Genomic DNA, 15135 nt, shown 5'->3' on the forward strand with positions numbered 1-15135 from the left:
TCAGTAGTCGGTTAGTGACAAATATGTGCCGATTAAGGTGTTGCGTGATACAGCGGCTAGATACTCATTCATTGTTGAGTCAGTGTTGCCTTTTTCGTCAGAGACAGAAACGGGGGATTTTGTGCTGATAGGGGCATGGAGATGGGCTTGATCCCTGTGCCAGCGGCATACAATATTTGCTGGATTGCGAACTGGTGCGGGGGGTTGTGTATCGGTGTGCGTCCCGCGTTGCCACTCGATGGGATACATATGATTTTGGGCAACGATCTCGCTGGTAGTGCTGTGTGGGCTGGTGTGCCACCGCCTGTGGTGGTTTCCAGGCCGGTGGCATCTGGGGAGCCAGATGAGAGTGGTTTTGCAGTTTCCAAGTGTGTTTCCAGTTTGTGCTGTGACACGTGCACAGAGCCGTAAAATGGTCTGCTGAACCCACATGTTTCGGAGTGTAGCAAAAGTAATGTGGTACATGTGGTCTCACTGCCTGATCTCCCTTCGTCGGTGTCAAAGGAGGACTGGGTCAGGAGTCAGAGGGACGATTCATCTCTTTCTGCTCTGTGGACTGAAGTGTTGCCGGCAGAGAAGGTCAGAGACATAGCCCAGGGTTACTTTGTTCAGGGGGACTTGCTGGTGCGTCAGTGGGTGCCCTGTGTTGGTGATGCTGTGGGGGAGGCAATTTTCAGGTGGTGGTGCCGAGTAGCTTTCGTGATGTGATATTGCAAACTGCGCATGATAGTGGGGGACATTTGGGGATAAAAAAAACCTATGACCGTGTCCTACGCTATTTTTTTCTGGCCTCGGTTAAAGCGCGATGTTGCAAGTTATATTAAAGCATGCCACATATGTCAGTTCACTGGTAAACCCAGTCAGGTGGTGAAGACTGCACCCCTCAGTCCCATTCCAGCCCTTGGTCAACCTTTTGAGCATTTGATCATAGATTGTGTGGGGCCGTTGCCTCCATCTAAGTCCGGTTGTGCGTACATGCTTACTATAATGTGCCAGACTACAGGGTATCCTGCAGCGTTTCCCTTGCGCTCCATTTCAGTGAGGCCAGTAGTTAGGGCTTAACCCAGTTCAATCTCCACATTTGGGATCCCACGTGTGATTCAAAGCGACCAGGGTACCAACTTTACTTCCCATATGTTCAAACAGATTCTACAGCAGCTGGGGGTCAGGCATAACCGTGCGTCGGCTTACCATGCCCAAAGCCAGGGGGCGCTAGAGCGGTTTCATCAAACATTGAAGTCCATGCTGCGTGCTTATTGTATGGAAATGGGGAAGGACTGGGAGGAGGGACTTCCATGGCTCATGTTGGCGGTCCAGGGAAGTCGTTCAGGAAAGTAACAAAGGGGTTCAGCCCTAATGATTTGGTCTTTGGGCATAAGGTGCGTGGGGTGTTATCTGTTCTCCAGGATGGTTGGGTTGAGGGTGAGCCACCTAAAAAATTTAGTGGACTATATACAGGGCTTTCGTCATCGCCTGTATGAGCGGTGGAAATGGCAAGGAAAAATTTAGCTGGTGCTCAGGCTAATATGAAGAGACTCTATGACCGTAAAGCCGAGTATCGTGAATTCAGCCCAGGGGATCAGTGTTGGCTTTGATGCCACTGCAGGTTTCACCATTCAAAGCCAAGTTTGCCGGCCCGTACACTGGTTGAGAGTAAAGTGTCAGATCAAAATTACCTGATTGCTACTCCAAATCGGAGGAAGTTGTCTCAACTGTGTCACGTCAACCTCCTGAAAACCGTACTATGTTCGTAGTATAACCGTTGGGGATAGCTTCATGGTTAAAAAAGTTGGGTGTGGGGCCCCATAATGATGGTTGATTCTGTGCTTTCAGATCGAGGGTTGGCTGAGGAGTGTGATGTTAAGGCACCAGATGAACCTGTTATGTCTGGTAGGCTGAGGAATTCGGAGTCGTTATGCCAATTGGATCGCTTGTTGAGTCACTTACCGGCAGCACAGAGAGATGAATTGGCGACTTTAATCGGGAAGTTTGTGGTACTGTTCGGCGATACGCCATCGCGCACAACTCTCGTGGAGCATGATATCGACGTGGGGGACAGTCCTCCAATTAAGCAGCGATTTTACCGTTGTCCTGCAGATAAGCGTAGGGTGCTGGAGGCTGAGGTCCAGTACATGTTGGACAATCAGATTGCCGTACAGTCGTTCTCCAGTTGGGCGTCGCCTAGTCTGCTGGTTGGCAAATCAGATGGGTCTCCGCGGTTTTGTAACGACTATCGTAAGGTTAATAAGGTGACAAAAACAGATTCTTACCCGTTGCCACGGATGGAGGACTGTATTGACTTGGTGGGCCCTGTTCCTGCAGTCCTATAGTTTGGACATTCGGCACATTAAGGGGAAGGACAACGTTGTGGCGGATGCTCTCTCTCGTGCCCCGGTGGGGTAGGGAGTCTCTCTGGCTCTGGATATTTGGTGTTGTTTCGGGGATCCCTTTGGGGCCTCCGTCTTAAGGGGGGGGGCTGTGATGCCCCTGTGGGTTCATCAGTGGAGAGGGTGTGGCTGTCCTGTCTTGGCTGCATTGATTGCAGTGATTGCATTAACTCAGGGCACCTGGGTCTAGTGCTCTGCAGCTATTTTAAAGCCTCTCTGCTCCTGTCTGCTCTCGCTCTGTTTTCCTGCAGGCACCCGGCTCTGATGAGTATAACCAATGTGTTGAATTGACCAGTGTTGTGCAAATAAACACCTTTACCTACCCGTTGACATGTTGTGTCTCCTTTTTGTTGTGGCCTTTTGAGCCAGGTCGCAACACTATACTATGTGGTATTTTGCATATTTTAGACCAACTATACTAATAATTATCCTATTCCCATACCGGGAGTTGAACCCGGAACACCTGGGTGAGAACCAGGAATCCTAACCGATAGACCATATGGGACATGTTAATTGTTGTTTTTTTGCATATTTTCGAGATACTATACTATGTGGTGTTTTGCATAATTTAGACAAACTAAACTATACTAATTATTATCCTATTCCCATACCGGGAGTTGAACCCGGGCCACCTGGGTGAAAACCAGGAATCCTAACCGCTAGACCATATGGGACATGTTAATTGTTGTTTTTTTGCATATTTTTGAGAAACTATACTATGTGGTATTTTGCATAATTTCAGACAAACTAAACTATAGTAATTATTATCCTATTCTGGGAGTTGAACCCGGGCCACCTGGGTGAGAACCAGGAATCCTAATAGCTAGACCATATGGGACATGTTAATTGTTGTTTTTTTGCATATTTTCGAGATACTATACTATGTGGTATTTTGCATATTTTAGACCAACTAAACTATACTAATAATTATCCTATTCCCATACCGGGAGTTGAACCCGGAACACCTGGGTGAGAACCAGGAATCCTAACCGATAGACCATATGGGACATGTTAATTGTTGTTTTTTTGCATATTTTCGAGAAACTATAATATGTGGTGTTTTGCATAATTTAGACAAACTAAACTATACTAATTATTATCCTATTCCCATACCGGGAGTTGAACCCGGGCCACCTGGGTGAGAACCAGGAATCCTAACCGCTAGACCATATGGGACATGTTAATTGTTGTTTTTTTGCATATTTTTGAGAAACTATACTATGTGGTATTTTGCATAATTTAGACAAACTAAACTATACTAATTATTATCCTATTCCCATACCGGGAGTTGAACCCGGGAACACCTGGGTGAGAACCAGGAATCCTAACCGCTAGACCATATGGGACATGTTAATTGTTGTTTTTTTGCATATTTTCGAGAAACTATACTATGTGGTATTTTGCATATTTAGACAAACTAAACTATACTAATTATTATCCTATTCCCATACCGGGAGTTGAACCCGGGCCACCTGGGTGAGAACCAGGAATCCTAATAGCTAGACCATATGGGACATGTTAATTGTTGTTTTTTTGCATATTTTCGAGATACTATACTATGTGGTATTTTGCATATTTTAGACCAACTAAACTATACTAATAATTATCCTATTCCCATACCGGGAGTTGAACCCAGGCCACCTGGGTGAAAACCAGGAATCCTAACCGCTAGACCATATGGGACATGTTAATTGTTTTTTTAAAAAAAATATTTTCGAGATACTATACTATGTGGTATTTTGCATATTTTCGACAAACTAAACCAATACATATCCTATTCCCATACCGGGAGTTGAACCCGGGCCACCTCGGTGAGAACCAGGAATCCTGACGGCTAGACCATATGGGACATGTTAATTGTTGTTTTTTTGCATATTTTCGAGATACTATACTATGTGGTATTTTGCATATTTTAGACCAACTAAACTATACTAATAATTATCCTATTCCCATACCGGGAGTTGAACCCGGGCCACCTGGGTGAAAACCAGGAATCCTAACCGCTAGACCATATGGGACATGTTAATTGTTTGTTTTTTTATATTTTCGAGATACTATACTAAGTCGTATTTTGCATATTTTCGACAAACTAAACCAATACATATCCTATTCCCATACCGGGAGTTGAACCCGGGCCACCTGGGTGAGAACCAGGAATCCTAACCGCTAGACCATATGGGACATGTTAATTGTTGTTTTTTCGCATCTTTTCGAGAAACTATACTATGTGGTATTTTGCATAACTTCAGACAAACTAAACTATACTAATTATTATCCTATTCCCATACCGGGAGTTGAACCCGGGCCACCTGGGTGAAAACCAGGAATCCTAACCGCTAGACCATATGGGACATGTTAATTGTTTTTTTTAAACTTATTTTCAAGATACCAAAATATATCGTTTTTGCATATTTTAGACAAACTAAACTATACTAATAATTATCCTATTCCCATACCGGGAGTTGAACCCGGGCCACCTGGGTGAAAACCAGGAATCCTAACCGCTAGACCATATGGGACATGTTAATTGTTTTGTTTTTTTATATTTTCGAGATACTATACTAAGTCGTATTTTGCATATTTTCGACAAACTAAACCAATACATATCCTATTCCCATACCGGGAGTTGAACCCGGGCCACCTGGGTGAGAACCAGGAATCCTAACCGCTAGACCATATGGGACATGTTAATTGTTTTTTTTAAACTTATTTTCAAGATACCAAAATATATCGTTTTTGCATATTTTAGACAAACTAAACTATACTAATAATTATCCTATTCCCATACCGGGAGTTGAACCCGGGCCACCTGGGTGAAAACCAGGAATCCTAACCGCTAGACCATATGGGACATGTTAATTGTTTTGTTTTTTTATATTTTCGAGATACTATACTATGTCGGTATTTTGCATATTTTCGACAAACTAAACTATACTAATAATTATCCTATTCCCATACCGGGAGTTGAACCCGGGCCACCTGGGTGAGAACCAGGAATCCTAACCGCTAGACCATATGGGACATGTTAATTGTTTTTTTTTAACTTATTTTCAAGATACCAAAATATATCGTTTTTGCATATTTTAGACAAACTAAACTATACTAATAATTATCCTATTCCCATACCGGGAGTTGAACCCGGGCCACCTGGGTGAGAACCAGGAATCCTAACCGCTAGACCATATGGGACATGTTAATTGTTGTTTTTTTGCATATTTTCGAGAAACTATAATATGTGGTATTTTGCATAATTTAGACAAACTAAACTATAGTAATTATTATCCTATTCCCATACATGGAGTTGAACCCGGGCCACCTGGGTGAGAACCAGGAATCCTAACCGCTAGACCATATGGGACATGTTAATTGTTTTTTTTTTACATATTTTCGAGATACCAAAATATATCGTTTTTGCATATTTTTGACAAACTAAACTAATCTAATAAAAATCCTATTCCCATACCTGGAGTTCATGCCGGGCCACATGGGTGAGAACCAGGAATCCTGACGGCTAGACCATATGGGACATGTTAATTGTTGTTTTTTTCGCATATTTTCGAGATACTATACTATGTGGTATTTTGCATAATTTAGACAAACTAAACTATACTAATAATTATCCTATTCCCATACCGGGAGTTGAACCCGGGCCACCTGGGTGAGAACCAGGAATCCTAACCGCTAGACCATATGGGACATGTTAATTGTTTTTTTTACATATTTTCGAGATACTATACTATGTCGTATTTTGCATATTTCGACAAACTAAACTATACTAATAATTATCCTATTCCCATACCGGGAGTTGAACCCGGGCCACCTCGGTGAGAACCAGGAATCCTGACGGCTAGACCATATGGGACATGTTAATTGTTGTTTTTTTGCATATTTTCGAGATACTATACTATGTGGTATTTTGCATATTTTAGACCAACTAAACTATACTAATAATTATCCTATTCCCATACCGGGAGTTGAACCCGGACCACCTGGGTGAGAACCAGGAATCCTAACCGATAGACCATATGGGACATGTTAATTGTTGTTTTTTTGCATATTTTCGAGATACCAAAATATATCGTTTTTGAATATTTTTGACAAACTAAACTAATCTAATAAAAATCCTATTCCCATACCTGGAGTTGATCCCGGGCCACATCAGTGAGAACCAGGAATCCTGACGGCTAGACCATATGGGACATGTTAATTGTTGTTTTTTTGCATATTTTCGAGATACTATACTATGTGGTATTTTGCATATTTTAGACCAAACTAAACTATACTAATAATTATCCTATTCCCATACCGGGAGTTGAACCCGGAACACCTGGGTGAGAACCAGGAATCCTAACCGATAGACCATATGGGACATGTTAATTGTTGTTTTTTTGCATATTTTCGAGAAACTATAATATGCTGTGTTTTGCATAATTTCGACAAACTAAACTATACTAATTATTATCCTATTCCCATACCGGGAGTTGAACCCGGGCCATCTGGGTGAGAACCAGGAATCCTAACCGCTAGACCATATGGGACATGTTAATTGTTGTTTTTTTAAACTTATTTTCAAGATACCAAAATATATCGTTTTTGCATATTTTAGACAAACTAAACTATACTAATAATTATCCTATTCCCATACCGGGAGTTGAACCCGGGCCACCTGGGTGAGAACCAGGAATCCTAACCGCTAGACCATATGGGACATGTTAATTGTTTGTTTTTTTATATTTTCGAGATACTATACTAAGTCGTATTTTGCATATTTTCGACAAACTAAACCAATACATATCCTATTCCCATACCGGGAGTTGAACCCGGGCCACCTGGGTGAAAACCAGGAATCCTAACCGCTAGACCATATGGGACATGTTAATTGTTGTTTTTTTGCATATTTTCGAGATACTATACTAAGTCGTATTTTGCATATTTTAGACAAACTAAACTATACTAATTATTATCCTATTCCCATACCGGGAGTTGAACCCGGGCCACCTGGGTGAGAACCAGGAATCCTAACCGCTAGACCATATGGGACATGTTAATTGTTGTTTTTTCGCATATTTTCGAGAAACTATACTATGTGGTATTTTGCATAACTTCAGACAAACTAAACTATACTAATTATTATCCTATTCCCATACCGGGAGTTGAACCCGGGCCACCTGGGTGAAAACCAGGAATCCTAACCGCTAGACCATATGGGACATGTTAATTGTTGTTTTTTTGCATATTTTCGAGAAACTATACTATGTGGTATTTTGCATAATTTAGACAAACTAAACTATACTAATTATTATCCTATTCCCATACCGGGAGTTGAACCCGGGCCACCTGGGTGAGAACCAGGAATCCTAACCGCTAGACCATATGGGACATGTTAATTGTTTTTTTTTAACATATTTTCGAGATACCAAAATATATCGTTTTTGCATATTTTAGACAAACTAAACTATACTAATAATTATCCTATTCCCATACCTGGAGTTGAACCCGGGCCACCTGGGTGAAAACCAGGAATCCTAACCGCTAGACCATATGGGACATGTTAATTGTTGTTTTTTTGCATATTTTCGAGATACTATACTATTATGGTATTTTGCATATTTTAGACAAACTAAACTATACTAATAATTATCCTATTCCCATACCGGGAGTTGAACCCGGGCCACATCAGTGAGAACCAGGAATCCTGACGGCTAGACCATATGGGACATGTTAATTGTTGTTTTTTTGTATATTTTTGAGAAACTATACTATGTGGTATTTTGCATAATTTAGTCAAACTAAACTATACTAATAATTATCCTATTCCCATACCGGGAGTTGAACCCGGAACACCTGGGTGAGAACCAGGAATCCTAATAGCTAAACCATATGGGACATGTTAATTGTTGTTTTTTTGCATATTTTCGAGAAACTATAATATGTGGTGTTTTGCATAATTTAGACAAACTAAACTATACTAATTATTATCCTATTTCCATACCTGGAGTTGAACCCGGAACACCTGGGTGAGAACCAGGAATCTTAACCGCTAGACCATATGGGACATGTTAATTGTTGTTTTTTTGTATATTTTTGAGAAACTATACTATGTGGTATTTTGCATAATTTAGTCAAACTAAACTATACTAATAATTATCCTATTCCCATACCGGGAGTTGAACCCGGACCACCTGGGTGAGAACCAGGAATCCTAACCGCTAGACCATATGGGACATGTTAATTGTTGTTTTTTTAATATTTTCGAGATACTATACTATAGTGGTATTTTGCATATTTTCGACAAACTAAACTATACTAATTATTATCCTATTCCCATACCGGGAGTTGAACCCGGGCCACCTGGGTGAGAACCAGGAATCCTAACCGCTAGACCATATGGGACATGTTAATTGTTGTTTTTTTGCATATTTTCGAGATACTATACTATGTGGTATTTTGCATATTTTAGACAAACTAAACTATACTAATTATTATCCTATTCCCATACCGGGAGTTGAACCCGGACCACCTGGGTGAGAACCAGGAATCCTAACCGCTAGACCATATGGGACATGTTAATTGTTGTTTTTTTGCATATTTTCGAGATACCAAAATATATCGTTTTTGCATATTTTTGACAAACTAAACTAATCTAATAAAAATCCTATTCCCATACCTGGAGTTGATCCCGGACCACCTGGGTGAGAACCAGAAATCCTGACGGCTAGACCATATGAGACATGTTAATTGTTGTTTTTTTGTATATTTTTGAGAAACTATACTATGGTATTTTGCATAATTTAGTCAAACTAAACTATACTAATTATTATCCTATTCCAATACCGGGAGGTGAACCCAGGCCACCTGGATGAGAACCAGGAATCCTAACCACTAGACTATATGGGACATGTTAATTGTTGTTTTTTTGTATATTTTTGAGAAACCATACTATGTGCTATTTTGCATAATTTAGTCAAACTAAACTATACTATACACACCACTCCGCTCCTCCGCTCCCTTCACTGGCTTCCGGTAACTGCTAGAATCCACTTCAAGACACTGGTACTTGCTTACCGTGCTGCGAATGGATCTGGCCCTTCCTACATCCAGGACATGGTTAAACCGTACACCCCAGCGCGTGCACTACGCTCTGCATCAGCCAAACGACTCGTTGCGCCCTCGCTGCGAGGGGGACCCAAGTTCCCATCGGCGAAAACACGTGGGTTTGCTATCCTGGCTCCAAGATGGTGGAATGAGCTCCCCATTGACATCAGGACGGCAGATAGCTTGCACATCTTCCGGCGCAAACTGAAAACTCATCTCTTTCGACTCCACTTCGAGCGTTAGAACGATTAACGAAGCACTTTTATACCAATAAAGGACTGGATTACCTAAAGCCAGTTGAGTAGCACTTGAAATGTTTGGCTCTATGAAACCTGATATACTTATATGATTCTGTTTTCTTCAAGGTTGTGTCTTCCTGGTCGAATGTACTTATTGTAAGTCGCTTTGGACAAAAGCGTCAGCTAAATGCAATGTAATGTAATGTAATGTAATACTAATTATTATCCTATTCCCATACCGGGAGTTGAACCCGGGCCAACTGGGTGAGAACCAGGAATCCTAACAGCTAAACCATATGGGATATGTTAATTGTTGTTTTTTTGCATATTTTCGAGATACTATACTATGTGGTATTTTGCATGATTTAGTCAAACTAAACTATACTAATTATTATCCTATTCCCATACCGGGAGTTGAAGCCGGGCCACCTGAGTGAAAACCAGGAATCCTAACCGCTAGACCATATAGGACATGTTAATTGTTCTATTCATATTCTTGACGGGAAGAGCAGTGTAAATGGGTGGCCATATGCATTTGAAAAGCAATATAAATCACACAGTTATTATACAATGGGCTATAAAAGCACCATCGATAACCATTACCTTTATATATCCAATTCAAACTTTGGACGGGAAAAATGGAAGGTATACATGGTTGGGCTATACTGTAGGCCTACTGTATACATACAAAGGCCATTCAAGCTAGAGTTCTTCTGGAAATGTTCACATCAGGCACCTTCAAGTTAAACAATACTACAGTAAACAATTAACACAGTAGGCCTAAATTATGTGGATTAAACCACATTTATTTCGTTAAAAATAAACGAAATATGATTTTGTTTGAATGATTAAATGTCATCAGGCACTTTCAAGTTAAACAATCAGGTGCACACTTTAATGTGCCGCCACCTCCGGACTCGGCTTGACTCGGTTTAAAGAATGCACAAATGTGTTTAATCGTTTTTGTCAGATATGTACTAAGTAGCCTAAATACATTTGTTTCTGCTCAAGATTAGATTCAACTTTATTGTTATTGCACATATTGCAGGTACTGAGACAACGAAATGCAGTTTAGCTTCTAACCAGGGGTGCAACAAGCAGCGAAAAGTAATGTGCACAATACTACATTAAACAATTAACACAGTAAATTATGTGGATTAAACCACATTTATTTCGTTAAAAAGAAACATAATATGATTTTGTTTGAATGATTAAATGTAGGGTGAATTGCCCTAATGTGGGACATTTTTGCATTTCAGACTTCGGGAATATATTGCGATATGAAGCCGATACAATAAATCAAAATCCAGTACCATTCCGAAATCCCCAGTAATATTAGACACTAATAATACAGTAAACTATTAACACTGTACATATTATTGTTTGCCCGTGGGATTAGGATGATCGGTAGTGAGACCCGTGCTGCATTTTCCTCCGGTCGGATGTGATATAAAAACAAAGCGATTATTTTTGTTGTTGTAAATTCACGTGGATTAAATTTAGTGCATTCATTTCAACTCGCGAACATATGATACATTAAATGATCGTGAGGATGATGATTGAAAATCGTTTGTTTGAGCCGGGCTGCATTTCCTGATCTAAAAACATAGTGATGGTTTTGTACTTACGCCAACGTGAATTAAACATTATTTTGTTAAATAAAAACATGGTGATGTTTAGTAAATGATTACATGTCTCTTATTTAGCACAGAATATGATCCTATCCGTGACATATGGATCTTAACAAATATCCGCTATATCAGATACCTGTAGATCAGCTGTTTATTTCACATGAGTTCCAGTGTGGCAGCTTTTTAATCACGGCTCCCCCTGGTGGATCCATGATCCATTGCAGCTGGTTTCATTATAATTAAATGTATTTATCAAGGGGGCGTTTCAAGTCCTGCGGGGGGTTTTCCTTTTCAGCAGGGGCCCACCCCGTGCCGATCACGGACCTGTACGGGTAGGCGTCTGAAATGAAGCGCTACATCTGTAGGATGAAAATTACAGGCCTCTCTCATCTTTTTAAGTGGGAGAACTTGCACAATTGGTGGCTGACTAAATACTTGTTTGCCCCACTGTATATATACTGTATATCATCCATTCCTCCCCTTATAGGCGTTTTCGGCAACTTGCCTATCGCAGCTTTGTAAGCTGGTGCTGGGGCTTTTTAGGACGAGGCATCAGAATGGTCGTCCCGTCATGTGTTGTCCGCCGAATACGCCAGGAGTTTCCTGATCTGGCTGGACGAAATCAAATGCAAATCACAACATATTAGAGAAACTTAGTTGTTTTAGGTTTGTTAGCTTGCCAGCTAGATTAATATGATAACCTACGTTTGCTAGTTCTTCAGTGCAATATGCCAACCTACTATGAACAACAGCTAGTGGTTCATATTAGGCTAGCAAGAACATGCTTACAATTGCAATCTTATACGGGTAGTCTGCTACGTTCGGTCATTCATTGTAGCTGGCATAAAAACAATGTTTTCCCTAGCATGTCTAGCTCTTGGTAGCCTTCTTGTTTAGCTCGGTAGCATACACGCTAGGAACGCCATCTATAACGTAATTAAGTTTCGCGACTGACCGTACGGTAGATCACCCGGAGTATACTGTCTATGAGTATTTCATGTGTGAATGCAGACATTCTCCTGCTATGAGCAGTGGCCTTTTTATATGTACAAAAGTGGTGGGGCACAAAAAACTTAGATGTCTATATATAAGCTTCTGCAGTGAGGTTCATGGCTGGTGAGGCACTGGCACTGACTCTAAATCAAAATATAATATTATTTTCAAAAGCTTTTTTTGTCTGATGCTTCGATTAATTTTAAACAGACAGTTCAACAAAAGGATATCCAAAAAAAATTATTTTATCATTTAAATATTGAATTGTTCTCTCTTAGTAAGATCCCATTTCCAATAGAATTGCGGTCTTACCTTGACTTGAAGATGAAGTCCATTTGCCTATCCTCCTGGACAAACATATCTATTACTTTTTTGTAAAATTGCTCCTTATCTTCTTGTAGTTTCAAAAGTCTATCATAAATCTAATCGATAGATTTATGATTAGAAAATTATAAAAGTAGGGTAGACATGTGGATATTATCCGTCTGAACAAAACGTGCATTTATCTAACAGGTACGTTTCCCACAGATCTTATTTTGAGCTATTTTCTAAAATCCTATGGAGAAATCTCATTGCTTTTTGGTGGAGGGAACCCATGCACAGCTTACTTCCGGGTTTTAGGACGCGTCTCTCGTCTCCTCTTCACATACCACACTTTTCGCGGCACACGTACTTACAGCAAATCAGCTCTGAATTATGTGAGATGACGTATGGTGGGGATGGCAGCTCAGTGCCCCTATGGTCATTATTTTTTTGCCACACACATTAAATAGGACAATACTCTGAGCATGCGCAGTAGTGTTAATTTCGTCAGCTATTTTTTTATTTAGTTTTAGTCTTAGTCCTGTGTTACATTTCCTTTTTAGTTTTAGTCATATTTAGTCACCTTCATCCTGTTTTTATTTAGTCAAGTTTTAGTCGACTAAAAGTCAGAGCATTTTAGTCTTATTTTAGTCGACTAAAACAGTAACTATTTTAGTCAAGATTTAGTCGACTAAAAGTCTGAGCATTTTAGTCATATTTTAGTCAAAGAAAACTAATTATTTTAGTCTACTTTTTGTCAATGAAAACTGTTGAGTCTTTTTTAGTCATCAGATTATATAGAACATTTCAGTCAAACTAGTCTAGCCAAAACCAATAATTTGTCATTTTAGTATATATATAAATAAATAAGATTATATCTTGTCCTTATTTGATGAAAAACACAGGTTGAATGATTAAGAAGCTTTGCAGAGAGTATCTGGTCAGGTTTGTGGTGTTTTTACCAGCTGTGTTATTGCCACATTGCTTCCCTTCTGATGAAACAATGCATTCGCTTTTTATCTCCGCCTCGTTGTAGCGAAAATGGGCCGAAATATCCATCCATCCATCTTCTCCCGCTTATCCGTGGTCGGGTCGCGGGGGTAGCAGTTCCAGCAGAGAGCCCCAAACTTTCTTTTCCCTGGCGACATCAACCAGCTCTGACTGGGGGATCCCAAGGCGCTCCCAGGCCAGCGAAGAGATATAATCCCTCCACCTGGTCCTAGGTCTACCCCTTGGTCTCTTCCCAGCTGGACGTGCCTGGAACACCTCCCTAGGGAGGCGCCCAGGTGGCATCCTAACTAGGTGCCCGAACCACCTCAACTGGCTCCTTTCGACGCGAAGGAGGAGCGGCTCAACTCCGAGTCCCTCCCTGATGACCGAACTTCTCACCTTATCCCTAAGGGAGACACCAGCCACCCTGCGGAGAAAACCCATCTCGGCCGCTTGTATCCGCGATCTCGTTCTTTCGGTCATGACCCATCCTTCATGACCATAGGTGAGGGTAGGAACGAAAATGGCCCGGAAGACCGAGGGCCGAAATATCACATCGTTTATTTCTCCCAAGCAGTGGTGGCTTTAGACTTTTTCGTTGTCAATCATTTTGACGGACAGGATCGTAACATTTCCGTCATAATCCATTATTACCCGTCGAGTGCACAATTTATCACTCACTCGCGCTGACGGGTGGGTATTCGGTTAACGCGAGTGCGACCACTGCTCCCAAGCCCTGTTGTTGCCATTTTATTTTCTGTTAAATAAGGTTAGTTAGACCATGAGTTAGACCCGAGTCTTCCTGACAGTTCACAGTGTGCCGCTGCCCGGTGTAATTCAAATGTACCGCCGCGCGCAGCACAGACACACAGCTGCTGCCCTGCCGCAGCACCGGAAATGGAACTGCTGGGAGAAAAACTGACTATCAGAAATGTAACGTTATCTTTGATAATATTTCGTCTCCTCATTTTTCGTAAAACGAAAGTAAAGAGAGATTTTGGCATAGTTTTTATTTAGTAAACTACATTTTTGTCTCGTCACTTTTCGTCAACGATATTGCATGATGATTTCGTTGCAGTTATTGTTTACTGCCGTCGGTGCCGTCTCGTCATCGTCTCGTTTTCGTCATGGAAAAAAAGGTCGTTGACGAACATATTTCGTCATAGTTTTAGTCAACGAAATTAACACTAATGCGCAGGTGTAGTTTTTACAGTCACCGTTCACTTAGACAGTGAGAGGGAGGGGCATGATCAGGTTTTGTCCCACATGGCTCTAAACAGCTCAATAGGCACACACTGTAGACACTAATTAGAAGAACACAGACTAAAACAGCAATGTACAGACGAATCAGATGATTAAACATGATTTTAAAATATTTTTTATTTTTTGTATTTATTGCATTCTGTTGTAATCATTATTTTAATACTTTCTGCTGACACTAGGTGGGGCTGTTTACATGCATAAAAACCTTCATAACACACAAGGGGACGGGTAATA

The 15135-nt window shown here is 40.8% G+C and overlaps 20 non-coding genes across 20 annotated transcripts; all 20 read right to left on the reverse strand.

Annotated features, from left to right (window-relative positions):
• Positions 1 to 2989: 2989 nt before the first annotated feature.
• On the reverse strand, positions 2990 to 3061 carry trnae-uuc. The gene has a single exon. It is a non-coding gene; the product is annotated as a tRNA-Glu (tRNA).
• Positions 3062 to 3491: 430 nt separating this feature from the next.
• Positions 3492 to 3563, reverse strand: trnae-cuc. Its single transcript has one exon. It is a non-coding gene; the product is annotated as a tRNA-Glu (tRNA).
• Positions 3564 to 3998: 435 nt separating this feature from the next.
• On the reverse strand, positions 3999 to 4070 carry trnae-uuc. Its single transcript has one exon. It is a non-coding gene; the product is annotated as a tRNA-Glu (tRNA).
• A 263-nt stretch (positions 4071 to 4333) lies between these two features.
• On the reverse strand, positions 4334 to 4405 carry trnae-uuc. The gene has a single exon. It is a non-coding gene; the product is annotated as a tRNA-Glu (tRNA).
• A 91-nt stretch (positions 4406 to 4496) lies between these two features.
• trnae-cuc lies at positions 4497 to 4568 on the reverse strand. Its single transcript has one exon. It is a non-coding gene; the product is annotated as a tRNA-Glu (tRNA).
• Positions 4569 to 4666: 98 nt separating this feature from the next.
• On the reverse strand, positions 4667 to 4738 carry trnae-uuc. Its single transcript has one exon. It is a non-coding gene; the product is annotated as a tRNA-Glu (tRNA).
• A 96-nt stretch (positions 4739 to 4834) lies between these two features.
• Positions 4835 to 4906, reverse strand: trnae-uuc. The gene has a single exon. It is a non-coding gene; the product is annotated as a tRNA-Glu (tRNA).
• A 92-nt stretch (positions 4907 to 4998) lies between these two features.
• trnae-cuc lies at positions 4999 to 5070 on the reverse strand. The gene has a single exon. It is a non-coding gene; the product is annotated as a tRNA-Glu (tRNA).
• A 96-nt stretch (positions 5071 to 5166) lies between these two features.
• Positions 5167 to 5238, reverse strand: trnae-uuc. The gene has a single exon. It is a non-coding gene; the product is annotated as a tRNA-Glu (tRNA).
• A 98-nt stretch (positions 5239 to 5336) lies between these two features.
• On the reverse strand, positions 5337 to 5408 carry trnae-cuc. Its single transcript has one exon. It is a non-coding gene; the product is annotated as a tRNA-Glu (tRNA).
• A 96-nt stretch (positions 5409 to 5504) lies between these two features.
• On the reverse strand, positions 5505 to 5576 carry trnae-cuc. The gene has a single exon. It is a non-coding gene; the product is annotated as a tRNA-Glu (tRNA).
• Positions 5577 to 6011: 435 nt separating this feature from the next.
• On the reverse strand, positions 6012 to 6083 carry trnae-cuc. The gene has a single exon. It is a non-coding gene; the product is annotated as a tRNA-Glu (tRNA).
• A 940-nt stretch (positions 6084 to 7023) lies between these two features.
• trnae-cuc lies at positions 7024 to 7095 on the reverse strand. Its single transcript has one exon. It is a non-coding gene; the product is annotated as a tRNA-Glu (tRNA).
• Positions 7096 to 7186: 91 nt separating this feature from the next.
• trnae-uuc lies at positions 7187 to 7258 on the reverse strand. Its single transcript has one exon. It is a non-coding gene; the product is annotated as a tRNA-Glu (tRNA).
• A 97-nt stretch (positions 7259 to 7355) lies between these two features.
• Positions 7356 to 7427, reverse strand: trnae-cuc. The gene has a single exon. It is a non-coding gene; the product is annotated as a tRNA-Glu (tRNA).
• A 98-nt stretch (positions 7428 to 7525) lies between these two features.
• On the reverse strand, positions 7526 to 7597 carry trnae-uuc. The gene has a single exon. It is a non-coding gene; the product is annotated as a tRNA-Glu (tRNA).
• A 97-nt stretch (positions 7598 to 7694) lies between these two features.
• On the reverse strand, positions 7695 to 7766 carry trnae-cuc. Its single transcript has one exon. It is a non-coding gene; the product is annotated as a tRNA-Glu (tRNA).
• Positions 7767 to 7862: 96 nt separating this feature from the next.
• trnae-uuc lies at positions 7863 to 7934 on the reverse strand. The gene has a single exon. It is a non-coding gene; the product is annotated as a tRNA-Glu (tRNA).
• A 774-nt stretch (positions 7935 to 8708) lies between these two features.
• On the reverse strand, positions 8709 to 8780 carry trnae-cuc. The gene has a single exon. It is a non-coding gene; the product is annotated as a tRNA-Glu (tRNA).
• Positions 8781 to 10120: 1340 nt separating this feature from the next.
• trnae-uuc lies at positions 10121 to 10192 on the reverse strand. The gene has a single exon. It is a non-coding gene; the product is annotated as a tRNA-Glu (tRNA).
• Between the last annotated feature and the right edge of the window lie 4943 nt (positions 10193 to 15135).

This window comes from Gymnodraco acuticeps, unplaced genomic scaffold (assembly GCF_902827175.1).
Source record: "Gymnodraco acuticeps unplaced genomic scaffold, fGymAcu1.1, whole genome shotgun sequence".
Classification (NCBI taxonomy): domain Eukaryota; kingdom Metazoa; phylum Chordata; class Actinopteri; order Perciformes; family Bathydraconidae; genus Gymnodraco; species Gymnodraco acuticeps.